The following is a 5,738-nucleotide window of genomic DNA, read 5'->3' as shown; positions in this document are numbered from 1 at the left end:
GGGTTCAAGAGATTCTCCTGCCTCAGCCTCCTGAGTAGCTGGGATTACAGGCACGTGCCACCATGCCCAGCTAATTTTTTGTATTTTTAGTAGAGTTGGGGTTTCACCATGTTGACCACGATGGTCTCGATCTCTTGACGTCGTGATCCACCCGCCTCAGCCTCCCAAAGTGCTGGGATTACAGGCGTGAGCCACCGAGCCCGGCCTTATCTATACTTTCAAAAAGCATTTAAGTACCTGCTGGTTGCATTGGGAATATAAAGTTAAGTGTTGTCCCTACCTTTCAGAGGCACGGGCTCCCAGTGTAGTGGGATATACTAATAAACGAGTAATTGAAAGTGGATAATTTTTATGATAGAGGTGCTAGAAGATAACAGAGATGGCACAGCCATCTCTTCTTAAGGAGGTCAAGGAAGGCTTTCTGGAACTTAGAGGATGTGTAATCATTCAAGAAAAAAAGATAGAGAACACATCCCAGGCATAACAGGATACAGAAAGTCTGAACCGTCAGGACATCAACATTTCATGGTGACTGGAGTTGAGCAGTTTTTTGGAAAGAAGATGAGGTGAAGGAGTTGGCAGGTGTTGGGCACACACGCCACCACTTCTGCTCCACCTGGGGCATTGTTCTGTTGACCCACATGAGGCCTCCAAACACAGCATTCCAGCAACCATTAAGATGAACGTGCTTTCCCAGCCCTGTGGGTATCTCATGTTGACAGGTTTAAACTTCCTTCTATAGCCAGTAGCTCCCAGCTAGGAAGAATGGGGGTCGTATCAGAAATACCTACAAAAACATTGGTAGATCTCTGGTTTGGTTTGTATTTTCATTTTTGAGTCTGGAGGTTTGTTTATGAGTATTCATTACATTTATTGTGGTTGGTAATTTATGGTATAGTACTTGTATGTATAAAGTATTCTAAGAGGAAATGAAGAGGATAAAATATTTGGAGAGCTTTTCTGCAGCTCACTATCTGTGTAAAATAAAGTTTGCCTGTGGGCAATGGTGTAAACGTGACACACTTTAACAGTCTTTTCAGAACCACAACACTGAGGGACTGTATTTTTGAGTAATTGTTCTAAAAATGATTATTACTATTTCTATGGTTCTTGATAGTTCACGGAAGCCTTCTGCTGTTCTAAACAGGCCCTCTGGCCTCCTTTTTAAATTTACCTAATTAAACTTACTAAATTGCTAAAATGCTAACACTGGATCTCCTCTGAAGGTCTTCTGGTCAGAGATAAGTATTTCCCCTGATGCTCCCAGGTGGGGCAAAGGTTAGGCAGGTCATGCAGCCATGGCTGCACCAAGATTAGATAGTGCAGTAAGAACAGGTATCCTCTGCCACTTCTTGCAGATGGCAGAAGGGCATGAAATTGGTAGGATCCTTGCACTCAAAACAGTTCCCTTGTCTAGTCTGTTCCTCAGTAAAAAGTCTTTTATTATTTGCCTCTTTGTTTAATTATTTTATAAAACATTATGCCTTTTCCTGGGGACATGTGCTATGCTATCTTCACCTTAGATCCACCCTTCTAACCTCTGATTATTGCTATATACACTGGAGATTACTTTGAATTGGCATATTACTGGCTTGTGTGAAATCTAATTCATGCATTCAAAGTTTGAATTTGTCTTTTCCTTTAATGGAGCTGGCTTGGAATAAGTATGCAATAAATGGTATTGGTTATTACTTATTGTATTCTAAATTACTCAGAACTCCTAACACTGTATAATAAATACTAAATATTCATTCTGGATCTTGATGTGCAGTATTATAAAGATGTTATATTTGGCATTAAAATTCAACTAAAAGCAATTGGATTATTTTAAATTGACAGTTTCCAAAACATTATATTGTGAAATACACAGTTCTTAAGTGTACAATTCAATGGATTTTTCAATATATGTACACTCTGTAACAATCACCATTCCATTCATGTTAGAAGATATTTCCAGTGCCTCAAAAATGGCAAGAGTTTTTTAAACATAATTTTTAATTTTTTTTTTTTTTTTTTTTTTTTTTTTTTTTTGAGATGGAATCTCATCATGTTGCCCAGGCTGGAGTGCAGTGGTGTGATCTTGGCTGACTGCCATTTCCTCCTCCCAGGTTCAAGCAATTCTCCTGCCTCAATCTCCTGAGTAGCTGGGATTACAGGTGCCCACCACCACATGTGGCTAATTTTTTATATCTTTAGTAGAGATGGGGTTTCACTATGTTGGCCAGGCTGGTCTTGAACTTCTAACATTGTGTTCCACCTGCCTCAGCCTCCCAAGGTGCTGGGATTACAGGCGTGAGCCACCGTGCCTGGCCAAACTTAATTTTTTAACTGACATTTCTTTTAGCAAAATATGACATTTCTTATTTCCTAGATCTCTTCTGTTATTAACAGAACTTTAATTTTCACGCTCTTCATTTAAACATCAAGCTATTCTTAAAATAGTAGAAATTTAAGAGAGCAAGAAGAGAAGCCAGTCAGCAAGTATATCTTGAGTACCTCGTATGTGCCTGTTATTATTGTTAAGGAAATGTACCTTATTTTTGTTTTTTATTTTTTTGAGAGAGTCTTGCTTTATTGCCCAGGCCAGAGTCCATTGGCACAATCTCAGCTCAGTGCAACCTCTGTTCCCCAGGCTTAAGTGATTCTCTCACCTCAGCCTCCTGAGTAGCTGAGATTACAGTGTGCACCAGCACACCCAGCTAATTTTTGTGTTTTTAGTAGAGACAGGATTTCACCATGTTGACCAGGCTGGTGTTGGAACTCCAGACTTCAGATGATCCACCCGTCTCAGCCTCCCAAAGTGCTGGGATTGCAGCATTTTTCAAGCTAAGCTATTACTTTGTTTTATTTTTATTTTTAAGACAAGAGTCTCACTCTGTTACCAGACTGGAGTGCATTGGCGTGATCTCAGCTTACTGCAGCCTCCGCCTCCCGGGCTCAGGCAGTTCTTCTGTTTCAGCCTCCCAAGTAGCTGGGACCACAGGTGCATGCCACCACGCCTGGCTAATTTTTGTACTTTTAGTAGAGACGGGGTTTCCCCATGTTGGCTAGGCTGGTCTTGAACTCCTGACACCAAGTTATCTGCCCACCTGGGATTATAGGTGTGAGCCACTGCACCTGACCAGAAAACCTAATTTTTAAATTAAAATTTTTTTATTAAAAAATTTTTTTAAATTATTTTCAAGGTAAACTAAAGTGTTGGTATTTCTTTCAACTCTGGATGGAAAAGGGTTTTCTGAACATGTTGGCAGTGATGACATTATCACAAAATACAACAATGAAAAATTTGACTAATAAAAACTTTGTGCATGGCGGCTCATGCCTAATAATCCCAGCACTTTAGGAGGCCAAGGCAGGCAGATCACCTGAGCCCAGGAGTTCAAGACCAGCCTGTGCAGCATGGCAAAACCCCTTCCTTCAGAAAAAATGCAGAAAGTCAGCCTGGCATGGTGGCATGTGCTGGTAGTCCCAACTGCTCAGGAGGCTGAGGTAGGAGGATCACCCGAACCCAGGAAATCGAGGCTACAGTGAGCCATGATTATCCCACTACAGTCCAACCTGGGTGACAGAGTGAGACCCATCTCTAAAAGAGCAAAAACAAAACTTTCAAATTCCCAAATCAGAAGTAAGTAAAGTTGAAAACCAAAAATACAGAAAAAGCTTTCCATGATAAAGGATGACAGATAAATACATTTAACATAGAGCCCATGCAAATGCTTAAGACACCAAAAATGGAAAAAAAGGACAAAGCACATTGAATGGCTCACAAAAAAATGACACAGAAGTGGGTTATTATCAGAGAAACTGAACATTTAAATGAAATGTATTTAAATGAAATGGAAGCCAAAGTACCTTATTTTAATTTTATTGCAGTATAACATAGAGAAAAGTGCCCACATTAGGACTGTATAGCTTGATAAATTATCAGAAGTAAACATAACTGAATTGTATCATTCCCCCAGGCCAAGAAAAAAAAAATTAAAAACACCCCTTTGATCTCTTACACGTCCTCTTTCAATCTCTATTTCTTTCTTCTTTCCCAAAGGTAACTACCAGCCTGACTTTTAACAAAATAGATTAGTGTACCCTGTTTTTGAACTTTATATAAATGGAATCATACAGTCTGTGTTCTCTGTCTTGCTTATTTCCCAGCAATGTGAGAGTCATCCATGTTGTCACATGTAGCTATAGTTTGTTTATTTTCATTGCTATATAATGTTCCATTGTATGAGTATACCACAGTTGATTCATTCTACTGTTGACTGGCATTTGAGATACTAATATTTCTATTTTCTGACTATGATAAATAATGTTTCCATTAGCATACCTTTTGGTGTACATGTGCTAACATTTCTGATATATCGTGGAGTAGAACTTGTGGGTTGTAGGATATGTGTATGTTTAACTTTAGTGGATAGTGAAAAATAATTTTTCAAAGTGATTTACCAGTTGTACACTTTATATCAGTGTATGAAATTACATTTCTTATGCTTACCTCATAACACTTGGTATTGTTAGTCTTCCATTTTAGCCATTCTGGTGAGTGGGTATAAAAGGTATCTTATTGTTGCTTTAATTTTGCATTTCACTTATTACTGAAAGTGATACTGAGTACTTTCTCTTTAAAATATGTTTTTTTCACATCAAATTGTCAAAGATGTTAATATAAAATCTAACATTCAATGCTAACTAAGCCTGAGAGCCATCAGGATGTTCATATACTGCTAGAAGAGTATAAATTGGTACAGCTGCTATGGAAATCAGTTTTACAAACTGTATTTGTTTTATACTGTAAAAATGGTTTATAATTCAGATGAGTAATTTTATTTTTAAAAATCTGTTCTCAAAGTCTTAGAGTTCTAATACTATGCACAAAGATTATCAACTGCAGCATAATTTATGGTAATGAAAAGTTGGAAGTCATACTCTCAAGTGGAAGAATCATTGAGTAATTTTTAGTACATTCATATGTCTTGCATCTATCAAAAGTGATTGTTTACAAATGCTTATGATGTAATTGTAAAGTAAAAACATTAAAGTTTCAATGTAACATAATCTTAAATGTGCAGAGAAAAGACTGAAATAAACTATGCCAAAATGTTCCTAGTGGTTGCTTCTATGTGATAAGATTGAAAATCCCCACCCCTACGTTTTATAAACCTTCTTTATTAAGTTAAAAATTCACCGTTTAAACTATTCTAAAGTGTACAATTCAGTAGTTTGTTTGTTTACTTGTTTGTTGTTTTGTTGTTGTTGTTGTTTGAGACAGAATCTTGTTCTGTCACCCAGGCTGGAGTACAGTGGCTCACTGCAATTGCCACCTCCCGGGTTCAAGAGATTCTCCTGCCTCAGCCTCCTGAGAAGCTGGGACTAGTGCATGCCACTACACCCAGCTAATTTTTGTATTTTTGGTAGAGACAGGGTTTCACTATGTTGGCTAGGCTGGTCCTGAACTCCTGACCTTGTTATCAGCCCGCCTCAGCCTCCCAAAGTGCTGGGATTACAGGCGTGAGCCACCACGTCTGGCCTGGTAGTTTTTAGCATATTCACGATGCTTTAAAACCATCATCACTGGAGGCCGGGCGCGGTGGCTCACGCCTGTAATCTCAGCACTTTGGGAGGCCGATGTGGGTGGATCACGAGGTCAAGAGATCGAGGCCATCCTGGTCGACATGGTGAAACTCCGTCTCTACTAAAAATAACAAAAAATTAGCTGGGCATGGTGGCGCGTGCCTGTA

General features: G+C 38.9%; 1 protein-coding gene across 1 annotated transcript in view; it reads left to right on the top strand.

The window, feature by feature from the left end:
- Nucleotides 1-5,738, top strand: part of SGK3 (serum/glucocorticoid regulated kinase family member 3) — a 176,455-nt gene that overhangs the window by 130,243 nt on the left and 40,474 nt on the right. The window lies entirely within an intron of this gene.

This window comes from Cebus imitator, unplaced genomic scaffold (assembly GCF_001604975.1).
Source record: "Cebus imitator isolate Cc_AM_T3 unplaced genomic scaffold, Cebus_imitator-1.0 Scaffold407, whole genome shotgun sequence".
Taxonomy (NCBI): domain Eukaryota; kingdom Metazoa; phylum Chordata; class Mammalia; order Primates; family Cebidae; genus Cebus; species Cebus imitator.
This window is presented reverse-complemented; position numbering and strand designations above follow the sequence as displayed.